Source organism: Metopolophium dirhodum, chromosome 1, assembly GCF_019925205.1.
Source record: "Metopolophium dirhodum isolate CAU chromosome 1, ASM1992520v1, whole genome shotgun sequence".
In the NCBI taxonomy this organism is placed as follows: domain Eukaryota; kingdom Metazoa; phylum Arthropoda; class Insecta; order Hemiptera; family Aphididae; genus Metopolophium; species Metopolophium dirhodum.
The window spans coordinates 112,699,423-112,716,072 of NC_083560.1; the positions used below are offsets into that span (position 1 = coordinate 112,699,423).

At 29.8% G+C, this 16,650-nt stretch overlaps 1 pseudogene; it reads right to left on the minus strand.

Moving 5' to 3' along the window:
- Window positions 1-1,632: 1,632 nt before the first annotated feature.
- LOC132951086 (uncharacterized) lies at window positions 1,633-5,072 on the minus strand (annotated as a pseudogene).
- Window positions 5,073-16,650: the final 11,578 nt, after the last annotated feature.

The following is a 16,650-nucleotide window of genomic DNA, read 5'->3' on the forward strand; positions in this document are numbered from 1 at the left end:
GCGCAGCTATTCACTTATTTGGAATAATTTCACTAAAGATAAAATACAAATTTTAAACATATATGTGTTGTATATTACATTACACAGTCATCAAAAGGTAAATTATAGTAATATATACAGTATTTATGTAGAAATATAATTTAGCGAATAAGTAAATTATTAGTTATTACTCAGACCAATGAAGCTAAAATGTGCTGAAGCTATACCTACTATACTCAGTTCAGGTTAAGATTGAACCGGCTTCGCGCATGCAGACTCTGTCGCCGAACAGTGCCTGACCCCCCCTGCGATGGCTATGCGTTGTGTGATTGGCCGACAGTCATCGTCGATCGTCGGCGCCGGTGCTGGCCGTCGTGCATACGCTCCCACCGGTGTCCGGAATGCGCGAAAAAAACGTGTTTTGGTCGAGCGAGCGGTTCAATCGGCGGGAGCGTAGGTGCGACAGCTGTACGCTGGTAATCAACAACTAGCTATAGCTCGGGCCAAGTGTTTTATTTTATGATTGTTTTATGCTTGATGCTTCTAACAATAAAAGTGTTTCTAACCGAAAATTGTGCTTAAGTTTTATTTCAGGTTTTTGTGGTGAATAACACTTTTAGAAAAGGTAGCAGGACACTGTAGTACTTAGTACTAACTTTCTCTTCCAGTACTCGTTATCGTGGTCAGTTGTTCGAGAGTAAGGTAATCTTAGGGTTGTATAATGTATAGCGTAAATCCCGTTGAACCTTGTTTAATTATCCTTTTGTTCAGTACTCATTTTCGTGGTCACCAAAAGAGTAATTTAAATAAGCTTTTACAGCAGGTATCAATCATCTACTCGTTTGATGGTTTGGGAATCAGAAACCGAAATATATCTGTTATGGAATGGGACAAGTGGGCGCCGCCAACTGGGCACGGCCAACTCGGCGCAGCTAACAAGTAGTGGACGGCTGACGCCAGATCAGCTGGGTGCTAAACAGCTAATTATTTAACTCTAAACGATTACTATTTTACGTTTTTTTTTATTTTTGTTTTAATATTTATCTTTTTATCAAACCAAATTATATAAAACAAAAATAATTCACAAATAATTTACAAATAGATAATGTGTTGCAATATGGTCGGCCGTTTACAGATAAAGGATGCTGCCCAGCAATATCTTAGGCTCGGGCCACACGATGCGTTTTTTCCGCGTTGGAAAATATGAATACGGAAATTCTGCAACAGCCGTGTTGAACCACACGATGCGGAATTGCTTGAAATTGAAAGTTTTTTGAATAGTACCGAATGTTGCTAACTTCTTTTGATGAGTTATTTGAAACAATTCGTCCTCATTTAACAAAGCAGCATACCAATATGAGGCGTTGAGCAAAGACTTACAATTACTATAAGGTAAAAAATAATTTTTTTTTAACTATCCTAGATAATAATATGTACCTACCTCATATTATACATATCGAATATATTATTAATAATAGGTATTTTATAAACAATCAGTAAATAATTAGAAGTGGTATTTTATTATAATTGTAAAAAATTATTTTACATTTATTTGTAATAGTATAAAAAAAAATTAAATCCCTGTATGTATATAATATATTATGTTTTTTATAGTAAAATAAACTGAAATGTATAAACGATTTTTTTAATTTATTAATTTGTGGAGGTATAAGAAGGGAAATTAGAGGATAGGTATATTAGTTATTGAAAATGTGGGATTTGGGGCATTTGATGTTTCTTGTTGATATTGTGAGAATCTAGGTTGAGGTGTTGGTGAATACACTAAAGGCTGAGGATATGGAGGTAAAACGTTACGAGAGTTATTGGAATAATATGAATTGGTGATTTCAGGTTGTCTATGCGGAGGTAAATAGAAAGATGAGGAATCTTGATATGGGTTATCGTTGTGATTTATATTTGCTGGTTGATAAGTTGAAGAAGATGAACTAATATTATCAGATTGCTGTGCATTTTTAAAAAAATTAAGTGCATTAATGCAAAAATCTAATTTTTGCGAATCGTTAAGATTTTTGTAGTCTGGTAATAAAGACAATAAAACTACACTTTTTCCTCTAAATAATTCAATAACTTATTTTGGAATGGAGTAATAACGGGTTCTTTTGCACTTTTTAAAAAATTTTTTGAGTGTACTTGAGAAGTGGGTGTAGAGGCTATTGCATTCTGCTTAGTTTTACCAGTCGGGTTAATTTTTTCGAAAGTTTGTTCACCTTGAACACTTTTGTCGAGATTATCTTCAAAATTTCCAGATGTACTAAACAAAACAATAAAATAATGTATTACCTAATTATAATAAGGAGATAGATAAATATGATACTGTATTTTTTTAAGTATCTATGCATCTATAGATGTGTACTCATTTTTTAAAATGAATTATAAAATGTAAAATCTGTCCACTTTTACTAGAAAATTAAATATTAATTAAATCACCAATGCATCCATGGTTTTCTCCGAGTATAAAAATTAAAAGCTATATAGAATAATGCTGATTAAAAATAATAATGCAAATAATACTACAATTATTGTAGTTATAAATAATATAAAAAAAAAAAAAACAAAAAAATTACTTTCTTTTTCAACAACTGGTTTTAAAAATTATAAAATATCAGCTTCTTTGTTCCACTTAATATAATAGTCACGGACATTTCGCCATTTTTTTTCTCTTAAATCTTTAGCTTAAATAAAAATATTATAATAATCTATTTAAGTACTAAATTGAACAAAAAAACTGTTTATATTATAAGATATAAATATTATATATTATGTTTATATATTTTTATATATATTGGCTACAGTATGAACACAATACAAATATATCATATTTTATTTGGTAATTATTAAGTATAAAGTATGGTAAACGTCACTCTGCTGTATAGTAGATTACAAGTGGGCCACTGAAATGGTTGGCGTTAAATTTGAATTCAATGATATAATATCATTGTATACGAAAAACGATTCTGAGCGAAGACTGTCAGTCCGCCTATGATATTACTAAGTATATTTGATGATATTAATGTAAATAAAGTAATTTATTTACCCATCCACGTGGAACCTTGTTTTTAAATTTGTATGAATTTTTAACTCTAAATGATTTGAACATTTTCGTGATTTTTACGTATTTTGTCAAAATTCGAACTTTAAAAGCTTATAAAAAAATTATGACTGTAGTTTCAATATTTTTCATCCGCCATTGTAATAATATTATATTAGGAGACTTGATTTAAATTTTCAAGCTTTTTGATCCAACGAATTTTATTGACATTTATAAAAAATTTATAAATAAAAAAACACAGATCATCGTAAAATTAATACATTCATGTTCCCTTCAGAATCTAAGATAATTTAAAATAAATTGAACAATTTAACTTAATTGAGTATTTAATGCAAAATTAATCACTATATTTTTATTGAAATTGCTTAAAAAGTTTATGAAAGATTAAGTTAATTTCCTGTTAAAAACGATAATATTGATATAAGTTTAGCAAAAATTTATACTTACGTTCGTAATTGACAATATTCATAATTAGGTATAATTTTTAAAAGTAGTGTAGGTATAATTTAATTTCACTTCAATATGCAAAAAATATAAATGTTGTCAAAATATGCTTTTTTCAGGTATTTGTCAACCGGGACTTGTTTCAAAGCCCTACAATTTTATTTTCACGTTGGTAAAAGTACCATTGCGGAAATTGTTAGGGAGACCCGTGCTATTATTTGGAAAATTCTACAGCCTACAGAAATACCAAAACCTACAACTGAACAAAGGCTTGGAATAGCCGATAGATTTTATCAAAGTACAAATTTTTCAAATTGCTTGGGTGCGATAGACGGCAAACCTATGTAGAAATCCCATAAACTCCGGCTCATATTATTTTAACAAAAAAAATGTTTTCCTATTATATTGATGGCTGTAGTTGATGCTAATCTCAGTTTTATTTGTATTGATGTTGGATCGGTAGGAAATCAGATTCTACTGTATTTAAACAAAGCACATTTGGTAAAAAACTATATGCTCAACAACTAAATATACCAAAACCATTGTTTAGACATGTTTCATTATTAATTTAACTACCTGATCAACTTATACTTATTATTTATTATTTATTTTAATTTATCAATTACACGTTATACAAGTTATGTGTCACTTACAACATACAATATAATAAATATATTATCTTTTAGTGACTAGCATGTGTCTGATGATAAGAAGCTCATGATAATATTTTACTTATCACTATTATCACAACCAACATGCTTACCTAATACAGAAAGTTCTCCATTACCATATGTGTTTTTGGCCGGTGAGGCTTTTGGTTTGCATACAAATTTGATGAGATCATATCCTGGACGAGGTTTAAATGATAAGCGGCGTGTTTTTAACTACAGGCTCTCAAGAGCACGAAGGACGGTCGAGTGTGCATTTGGAGTATTATCCAACAAATGGAGAGTATTACATACTCCTTTATTAGTAGAACCAGATTTTGCCGATGAAATAATAAAAGCTTGTTTATTTACACAATTATGTTCGCCAAAGAGACGGAGCTAGTTATGAAGTAATGGAGTCAAATCTGTTAGTCGATGATGGCAGGGGTCGCCAACCAGTCGATCTTTCTAGGAATATAGGTCGATCGTTATAAAAAATAATTTTACCATTATCGGTCGATCGCGTAATAAATAATCGGATAATGCGGATTGCTATATTGTATTCTAAGAATTTACCATTATCGGTTAATACATAGTCAGAATTATTGTCAGTTTTAACTCGACCGTCAATTAGTCGTCACGTGCAAGTGTGCAACGCGTATATGTTCCGTATATTTTCGTTAATAAGTTCCAAATTTATTTAGAATTTACAACAAATAAAATGAATGCAAATAAAAAGTGTAAAACTTATCATTTTAATCAGGAATGGGAGTTGGAGTTTTTTTTTTGTTGACATTAAAGGCAAGTGCGTGTGTTTATTATGCCGAGATACTCTTTCTATTTTCAAACGTTCTCATGGATGTGTCGATCACCTGAGACTAAAAAATTCAAATGTAGCTCACCTGTTTGAAAAGGTTGGCGACCCCTGACATATGGGATAGAGGTTAGAGGTCTGATTATTTTATGGGCCCAGGTTCAATACCATTCCAATACAGATTTATTTAAGATTAGCAAATTAAATAATAATATTTGGAATCAAAAATTGTTTATTTTATTTTATTATAATAATATTATGTAAGCTATAGGTTTTAATAGGTATAATAATAATTAGTAAATATTACTACAATTGGCTATTATTAATATTATTATTTAATTTTTTTTTTTGTTGTACTTATATTATTTAATATTTTTTTTATAATTTTAATACTTACAATTCTTGTTGTTTTTTCTAAATTATTTGTAATCAACTTTTATATAATGGGTAATATTTTACATAGACTTAAGCTGGTTACACACGGGGCGGATCGTCCGCGCGCGGACGCGGATTCTTTTTGAGACTGCGTCCGCGACCGCATCCGCGTCTTATTTACACACGAGGCGGAATGACCGCGCGCGGACGAGGTTTTCGACCGCTATCACGTCCGCGATTTGCTTACACACGAAGCGAATTATGAATGTGGTTTATTTATATTTTAAGATATTTCGCCCCAATTTATCATGTGATTTGAATTTGCTAATTTGTAACAAAGGTAGAACACAATCAGTTGAGCTTAGAACGTGATTGAAACACGACGTTACTACGCTAGTCAGAGTTAATTCCGGGATATTTCGCCTTTTTTTGTTATTTTTTGTTAAAAAGCAATATTTGTTCAATTATAATGGATACGTTAGACGATGTTGAAGCAATATGCGTTGCATATATTCTAAATAAAAGACAAAAAGCAACAAAAAAATGTTAAAAGGCGTTATTGGGTACATTCATTAAATGTAAAAAGGCCTCAAGAAGGCCAATACATTTTATGACATTACGAGCACACCCTGAAAAATTTTTGAAATATTATCGAATGAGCATTAAATCTTTTGACGAACTGGTAAGTTAATAAGTTATAATTGCTTACAATTTTTTATAAATAAATTGTTGTAAAAATTATATTTTGTATATTGTTACGTGCTGCCCTTTCAGGGATTCACTATGTAGATGATTTGGAAATAATGGTAGCCAAATTAGATTTATAATACAATGTTTTATTAGAACAAATATAAAATGTATAGTATCGTCGTGGTAATAGTAGTAGTAGTAGTAGTAGTAGTCGTCCTGTATATGGCTAGTGGCGTGAAGTCGCTTCTGCGTTGCTGGTCCAGGTACATCTGTCTTTACTGTGTTTCCAGCCCTCCTATATATGATGTCGGTTCCTTTGATGGATCCTGCGCATGGACGGGGGCGGTGTATGTAGCTGGTTCAATAAGTTGTTATTCTCGCAACCGCCGCTCGTGACTTGTTGTTGGCCGCTCCCCTTGATTAGTTTGCCAAAATAGGATATAGTTTCTAACTATGAGGTTACGTCTAGGAGACCATAACGACTCAAGGAGAACTGCCTCTCCGAGTATAATAATACTTATATACGAATACATGAATTGAGTGCGTAAAGCTATTCCTTTACAATATATCCAATACCAGGTTTTACTCACTGGACAATACCTCCAAAAACAACATACAAATATGCGTATCCCAATTTCTCCAGAGGAGAGGTTGACTGTCACGTTAAGGTAAAGCCATCAATTATATATCTAATACATATTTTGTAAGTAATTATGTTTATGAATCTTTACAAACTTTTAATAATGCTTTAGTTTCTATGAGAATAAATGTAAATCGTATGTTTGGTAGGTAAATGATAATATTTACATTTACCAATATTAACATTAATTATTTAATAGTAGGTATCTATAGATAATATATATATTAGAATATATTTAATACATGATATTTTTGAATTGGTAATTTAAAAAAAAAAACAATTCAATTACTTTGATACACAATTTTTTTAATAATAAAACTTCAACATGATGTCACTTGTAATTATAACAATATGAATCAAACAAAATATTATTAACTATAAAATAATTAAAATTAAATAGTTAAAAATTACATATTTAAAATTTTATTTTAGTTTATAAAACAAAAAAAAATTACTTTCTAAGTATAGAAAAAAAACATAACACACTACCTGTGAGTTCCAAAAATGTAATTAAAAAAAAATCAATAATTATTGTTAGAGCATGGTGGAGTAGATGTAGATGTAGATATAGATGGAGGAGTCGATAAAGGATAATTTTGTTGAGAATAGTATGGGTTGGCAGAGTGACTAACATTTGTTTGAATAGCAGATGTTGGTATAGTTGAAATTGAAGAAGAAAATGGTATACCATGGTAAGGTGGGTATTGAGGATAGGAGTATAAAACGTCATTGGTCAAAAAGGAATGGTCTGAGGGTCTAGGATAATCATTGTTCACTGAGGGAGGAATGTATGGTGCTTGGGACTGATGAGCATTGTTGGAATTTTTACTTTTTTAATAGTTTTTATAAATTATAACTTTAGAAGTTCCAGGTACCCACATATTATATTTTTGAATTACAAAAAAATAACTCAAACGTTATTCTTGATTATTTAAGATGTAATTTCCTTCAAACCTATAAAATAACTAAAAAAACTGTTTATATATTTTATAGAATTTTCGGTTACAGAATAATCTACTTGGGTGGGACATTTTTTTCAATTTTCAATCTTTAGCTATAAAAGATGAACATTTTATAATTTGTAATTACAAAATAATTTATTTAATTTAGTTAAAACTTGAACTTTTAACGCTCATAAATATTTAATTTGATAAACGTAGAAAAACTTATGAGGAATGAAATCGGATTAAATTTTCAAATCATAGATATGAGCATTTTCTATACACGATAAAATTTTAAAAATATTTTGAGCTGTTTACGGACATTACCAATTTTCGATTTTTTTTTTAGTTTTTATTTCTATAAATGTCAATTAAAATTTATTTGTTTGGTAAAAATGCTTGAAAATTTAATACAAATCTCCTGCTATATTGTTTCAATAAAATTTAAAAAATATTAAAAATCCTTAGTCACAGTTTTTTTTTATAAGCATTTAATGTTCAAATTTTGACAAAATACGGAAAAAACACGAAAATTAGTAAATTATTTTGAGTTAAGAATTCATAAAAATTGTTCTTTTTAAATCTAAGATTTTATAATTTAATGCAAGATTCCTCATAAGTTTTTCTACCTTTATAAAAAAAAAAATGTACAAGCAAATTAAATTAAATTTTTTATGAGAAAAGATACCGTTGAAGTAAATCTAAGGATTTTAAATTTTTCTTCACTCCGCTCAAAATTTAAAATTATATTAATTTTTGTTTCAATAATTTTCATACGATATTTTAATATTCAGATATTTAACTTGTGGAACACATTTCTCAGCATTACATTTCGAGTTTCTAATGGGAGTGTCGACCATATCGAATATAGTGCTGGAAACATGCGAGGTTATATGGGACATATTACAGCCAATTGAGATGTCAGAGCCCACAACTAATGATTGGCTGGATATTGCATCAGGATATTTTGAAAAGACCCAGTTTCCAAATACAGTCGGGGCGGTGAGTATAATAACTAACATAAATTTATTGTTTTGCTTGTTTAATGTTCTAAAAAACAAAAAATATTAATTTTTTTTAAATTTTTTGTTGCATGTTCCTACCTGATAAACTAAATGATATTAATAATAATAATAATAATATGTAGGTTAGCAAATTTATAATTTGAGGTTTGACTGCAGCAAATAACAATTATTTTTTTATTAATAATTACAGGTTGAAAACACATACGATTAGAATGCCCCAAAAATAGTGGGTCTTTGTATTACAATTACAAAAATTTTTTTTTACTTATACTTATAGCTATTTGCGACTCAAATTATTGTTTTCGCATCATTAATGTTGGATCTTACGGCAAAGAAAGTGACTGTAATGTTTTCAAGATGTCACCGTTTGGTAAGAAGTTATATTCAGACAAAGTAAACTTTCCTCCTGAACGATGTCTACCTGGGGATGATCGAGGTATACCACAACCATTTATACTCGTGGCTGACGAGGCCTTTGCTCTGAATAAAAATTGATTGCGACCGTTTCCTGGCAGAACACTAAATGACGAACGTCGAATTTTCAACTATCGTTTGTCAAGAGCCCGTCAGTACATTGAGTGTTCGTTTGGAATCTTATCAAAGAAATGGAGAATTTTTCAAACGAGTATGTTGGTTGAACCAAATTTTGCGGTCAAAATAACCAAAGCCTGTTGTGTTTTACACAACTTTCTGAAACGCCGTGATGGGTTTAATTTTGAGGATAGCTTGAATTGTGTGATGGATAGCGTAACTGAAAGGAGAGGAGTTGGTAACGCTCAGACAAATGCGAAGGATGTCAGGGAGTATTTTGTGAGTTATGAGTATATTGTACATGTCATTATTAAATATGTAAAGGTACATACTTGCCTTTATAAAATTAAAAATATAATATATAAAAGTACAAAATCGTTATTATTATTTTTTTATTAACAATTAGAATTGCAGTTATTGTTATCTACCTTTGTCCCTAGTAAGTAAGGATCCACGTATTACGTATACAATTAAAATATTAAGTTTATCTAAACCAACAAGTATTGAACAAAATATATTACTATATAATATCATATATATGTAGTAATTTTCTTATATAATAATATTAAATCTTACTTTTTTCTGCCTTCTTGCCGTCATCTAGGTCTTCGCAATTTTTGGAACAGTTTTTGGCTACATTGGTCCAACCAACATGTTGCTGTTGTATATCATGATGACTTTTTGCCTCTATTATAGTATCATATAGGTATTAGATAAATAGATAATAATATAATATCTTAATAATACGTATAGAAAGAAAGATGATGTTTTTACTTTTTAATCTATGTGTAATTACCAATTAATGAGTATTAATTACTAAAATAATTATTAAACGAGAGGATACTTACGCTTATCCCATATACAGTTATTTTCCTGTATTATTAATATAAATTGTTCGGTATCGAACGACATTTTAAATAGTAGGAACTTAAAAAAACGTATTCTACCTATGTATAAATAATAATTAATAAAAAATATTAACTAATTATGGCTGTAATTTTAGATATCACTAAAATACAAATGTATCCCAAGTCAACTGAATATTCATAAATGACAAATCCGCTGGAAAAAACCGCGGCGGTTGGCGAACGATCCGCTTCGTATAAATATAGCTATTGAAAATCCACAGTTTAATTTTAGCTAGCGGATGCGGCCGACCGCCCGAAAATTGAACAAGCGCGATTCCAGGCGTTCGCTCGTGGTCGTCCGCTAGCGATTTTACTCCGTTTGAATATACCCATTTAAATATAGATGTTTAATTTTTAAAGAAAATCCGCGGTGGATAAAAACCGGGACCGCACGTGGTTAAACCGTACCGTGTGTAACCAGCTTTATGTAGTACCTACATACGGGTTAAAAAGGGTTAATTAATGGTCTTAATTTGTATTCCTTTGACCCGACATCCCATAAACATGGCCTCGACTCAATTTCAATGATAATTTTTTCATAATCAAACATTTTTTCAAATTTTTTAGCACTATTCACCAATATAATTTAAATAAAATATATCAGTACCGCATGCGGAATTCTGGACAGTGTGGACGGCTTAATTTGAAATAATGTTATTTTCATTTGTGTCCGGTTTTGGCAATACGACATTTTCGCAGCTTGTTGAGGCAGGTCGTGGAAATGTTCGGGCATGCCGCGTCGTATGGTCAGTTGTGTTTATAGCAATGTGTTTTTGTTTTTAACCCTGCCGCATTCGATGTCTGCGGAAAAAACGCATCGTGTGGCCCGAGCCTTAAGCTGGCTACACACGGAGCGGTTTAGCCGCGCGCGGTCGCGGTTTAAATCCGCGGCGGATAAACCGCTCTCTCGGCTTGATTACATACGTAGGCGGTTTTACAGCGGTTTTCATCAAGACCTTTTTTTTTGGCGCTAATATTTTGAATAGCATGATCGATTGAACGAGTCGTCAGTTTCTCTTGACACGTGGTTGAGTAAAGACACTTGTTTTGAAGCATTTTGTAACTTTGTAAAGCATTTAAAATTGACTTACAATTATTGGATGATGTGGAAGCCGTGGCTGTTGCATACGCGCTACACAAACGAAATAAAAAGCAAAAAACAAAATTACCGAAAAGGCGTTATTGGGTACATCCAATTAATTTGAAAAGACCACAAGAAGGACAATTTAATGTCAACTTTATGATACTGCGAGCACATCCAGAAAAGTTTGTATTATCGAATTTCCATACAGTCGTTCGATGATTTGGTGAGTAAATATTGTACTAAATATATATTATACTACGATCTAGTTTTTTTAATATTTCAAAATATTTAAAACAGTTAAAAAAAATCTTAGGTAAAAAGCTTATACACCTATAATAATATTTAAAAAAAACATCTAAGTAGGTATTATATTAACTAATGATGGGTAATCACATTTTGGAGGCATACTCATTTTTTATCATTATGTTTTTGGTATACATTTAAAGGTGAAATTTGAGTTTTAAATTTGGAGGGGGGGCAGAATTTTCGAAGTTTTCTTGAAATGTTCTGTATTTTTTTTTTTGGTGGGGGGGGGGGGGTTAAGACATTATGCATATTTTTGAATTTGATCAATAAAATATGTAAATTGTTGATAATATAAAGCAGCTACAATGTTAAACTAATTAATTAATTTTTTTGTTTCATCAGCCAGTATAATTATTATATATAATATAAATTATATAATAATTTTAAATACAAATAAAAAAAAAAACAAATAGTATCTATATTGCAGATGGCATTCTCTTACTAAATAATAAATACTTTTAATAATATATTTTATATTAAAACTATACTATATCTACCTCAACTTATACTTTTTTAGATTTCATTAATTGGACCATATGTAACAAAACAGATAACAAATATGCGCATCCCAATTTCCAAAGAAGAAAGGCTGACAATTACTTTAAGGTTAGCACACATACATACTGCAATAATAAAGTAATTTAATAATACATTCTACAGTTTTATTTTGCACTCTTGCACTCTGCCTGTCTTTTAGGTGACTACATATTTTATTAAGCATAATTAACTAATGGTTCATATTAATATCATTATAAAGTAGATATTGTAAATAGGTAAATAATAACAAAATAATATTCATTATCATATTTATACAACCATTTTTATTAAATAATAATAATTAGTTATGGGTATAACATGGTTAACATGAAACATGGACAAATAAATTTACTAACAAATAATACTTTACTTTAAGTATTATATGTTGATTTAAATATGAAAAGAAAAAAAAATGTAACAAATAATACTTTACTTTAAGTATTATATGTTGATTTAAATATGAAAAGAAAAAAAAGGTGGATAAGTGGATGTCGCTCTGCTGTACAGTAGGTTACAAGTGGGTCACTGTAATGGATGGTGTTAAATTTGAATTCAATGATATAATATCATTGTATAAGAATAACGATTCTGAGTGGAGACGGTATGTCAGTCTAGGTTTAAGACATATTATATACTTATCTATGGTATTAAAAAAATAATTGACCTACAATAGGTACCCAAAATAAATTCCAAATTAATCACATCACATTAATTAGGTACTTACAACGCATTATACATCAACAACAAACCGTGATACTATCATAGATTGTCGTAGACGATAAACCACAATGTCGATAAAATCAAATTTATTAATTAATGTGATGGTAATTAATAGTGATAACTTATAATATTTGATAGTATATTAATATAATACACTATCAGTACTTGTGGGCGAGTTAAACGTCCGGACGTATTACCATAGAACGTATTACATATTTTTATATCAACTATAATATTATGTAGGTATTATAATATTATATCTGTGGTTATGACTTGTGAATATTCGTCTAGTTATGATGTTTAATTTTACGTGTCACATACTCACATGCTAATTTTATTAGTACAAAAAAATATTTACCTGTAAATTTACCTAGCTTACAGTTACATCTATAGATTTATTCATGATTATATTTTTATTTAATTTGCCTTATTATGTGTTGTGTTGCTTGTTTGTATGTAAATGTGTAATGACGTAGGTACACATAATGTACATGACAAATCAAATCCTGGATTATTTTTCAATACTTTCACTTAACAATAAACATGTGTATACATTTGTAGGTAAGTTTTAGGAGTATTATAACTCTTGTTTCTTATTTAAGATTATTGATATATTAAATTATTTTATATTTATGTTATTTATTTAGATACAGTAAATGGCAACATTATGTCATTGATGGAGAATATGCAAGTATAACAAATAATTTGTCCTGAATTATTTCTGCTGATGTTATACTCTGTGGATTTTAGTCCAAATTTTAACCTCTCAAATTGGTTTTGCTTAACTGTGGAGCTATTTCAAATAAATTTGACCGGATTAGAATTAATAGTAATCAAACAATGAACTACTAAAAATTTACTGATTTTAATAATTATAATATTTATTACATTTCATACAATTAACAGTGGATTGATACATCAGCTTAATTAAAAGTACAGTACCTAAATACAGAATCTTGTGAGTGTTTTGTATCACAAAATACACCAAGTAATGAAGACTTTTTCAAAGATTTAGAATTATAAAACATTAACAATATGAATAAATAAACATTTTGTACTGTTAAACCATATAAAGGCCATCAAAAGATTCAAATGCTTACAAACTACTAATTGTTTAAATATTTTAAATATCTGTAAAAAAAAAAACATAAATTTAATTTGTTAAAAAATTATAAGCACAACAACAGTAGTTTTTTGATAGTATTTAATAGTTTTATGTGTGTATATAAAATGTATTATTTAGTTTTTTTAGTATCTTTAAGATGTATCATGATATGTATAATGTTTACAAAGTATTATGATTTATGAATAAATAGATTTAAATTTAATATATTTATTAGTTATATACTAATTGGAAATGCATTAAGATAAATTGCCAACACTGTATTATCAAAATTCAAAGTGTTAGAAAATTATTTATTGTATTTGAATATTATAACATATAATGTTACACATTTGGTAATGCAACACATTGTATTAAAATATTTAAATCATTGGTATAATATTATGAAGGATTGACAAAAAATAAATACAAATGGGATCAATGGTTAATTTTTAATAATAAATACTTTTGCAGGAATAATAATAAAATCTGGATCGCTACTTATTTATTAAAAAAAAATGAAAACAATTATTATAAGGTAAGCACCCTCACACTTTTATCCAGGCTTGAGACTGGCAACTCATACATAATAATAATATTATGTTGGTAATTAGTTGGCGGTTTACACGTTCCTTTTTAAAAGTTAATCCAGACAGTTAATATTTTATGTAATTTATGTACATATTATTTTTGGTTGGTGTATAGTTTTTGTACATTGTTCTTACTTTAAAAATATTGTTATATTTTTTGTAGAATGATAACATCTACATCTTTGCTGTTATTCGGCCACCTTTTTTCAGCAATTGTTGTGTCATTGGCGGAAACCCAATTAGAATGTGCTTGTTTCAGATATGCTATATAATGGCCAGAGCTCGTGTTTTGTCCAATATGTAATATGGCGGCTTGAGGTTTGTAACGCGCTCCAGCAATTTCTAAAGTACTGGACGGTACACCGCTAAGTTTTAAATTGGTTATCTTGTTGGAAACAAATTGTTCGTTAATGAAGGTTGTAGTAAATAATTTTAATTGAATTATTATATATTCATGGGCTAATATTATCTGATGTTTACTTTCACAACCTCCAATGTTATTACAATTATTGCATCTGTAGTCTGATATCCTAGACCATACATTTTGATCATTTGACAATAATGTTTGCAGAGTTTGTGATCTGTCTTGTGGAATATCCAAATGTAGGATCAAACTGGTCGTCGGTGCATCACTGGTTGTTGTATGACTGCACAAATTGCAACGACTACTATACAATTCTTGAAATCCAAATAATGAATCAAATGTATGTCTGTTACGGTTCATAAGTGCTTCTAAAAATTGTACACAATCTTGTTGTTCTTGCCGAGTATAAAATATTGTCCCGTTGTCCAAATATTCTCTGATTGTTCGAGTACTAGATGAGATACTGTTGTTACTATAATCGTCCAGGCATTGTTGAAGTGTTGGTCCAAGTTCATTATTGCGAATTTGGTTTGCAAGTGATTCACAATGAAAAAGTACCTGTATGACAGAATTAGCATAACACGAGACATTGTCAATATTTGTAAAGCCACAAATACCACTCGATATTATGCCTACTGGATTTTCGATCTTTGGTATTATTTTTTGAACTCTCGATGTGGTTATATTATCACTTGATTCTAATAATATATTTGAGGTTTTGTTACAATTTTCTAGAATCTATAACCATAATGGTACAACTATCGACATGAATGAATTCAATATCATCAAAGTTAACATTATTGAAGACCTCAGTTGGTTTAGTTTTAGTTTCGACTACCTTGACAGTGCCACTATCAACTTCTAAGAATTCAATATCACCCAAGTTATTATTATTCCTGACCTTAGTTGATTTTACCAGAATATCTCTATTAGCTATGCTGACGTTTGGTTTGATCGAATTGTTTTCAACAACTTTTACAATTTGATCATCAGCTTTCACATCATTTTTTTCAATTTCATTGCAAGTTTCTTTGTCCATAAGGAGAATAGGCCTGTGATCACTTATGAGAGACTCGTACACCAAAGCTGAAATTTCGAAATTTGATATTACATTGTCTATGCTTGTTCTGTAATCTGTAGTAATATCATCCACTAATATTTTGTAATTGAATTGCTTTAATATGTAAACTAGTTGTTTTGGTGGTTTATTGAAGTTTTTATTGAAATCACCGATGAACACAACTTTTATTTGGGTTGAAGCTACTTGTTCAATTAAATCACAAAGTTTCTGTACAGGAAACTTAGGCGATGAATATATACCAATATAGGTTATATTTTCAACGAATACTTCAATAGCTTCTAGATGTGTTTGTGTTTTTTTGTCTTGGATTAATGTTGAATTGCTAGTTATTTCCTTATTTTGAATAGATTCTCCAACAAAACAAATTGAACCACTCTTGCCATTTGCATGTATACTGTCTATTCTACAGCATTCAATATGGTTCTTAATGTTATATGTGTCTGTTGATTTTGAACCGGTTTCTTGGAAAAACATTAGTTGAGATCGCAAAAGAACGTTGTCCGCATTAATATGATCTTCATATTTTTTTTAATGATCTTATATTATGTGACATACATGATAGTGGCTTGTTGTCTTTCATAATTCTAGAAAACCGTGGATTTAGTGCACATCTTGGTGTCCTAAGTCTGGACATCTCATGTTCAACTTTTGATGAAGGTTTTGGTGGCTTTGCAGGAAAGTGGTCTATACGCAAACCTTGTGCCGAAGTTGCTCGACTACATCCAACGTACAGCATATTGCATTTCAAGTATTTTTTGGGTATATGGAATGCTACGGATTGATACGTGGCGCCTTGGCTTTT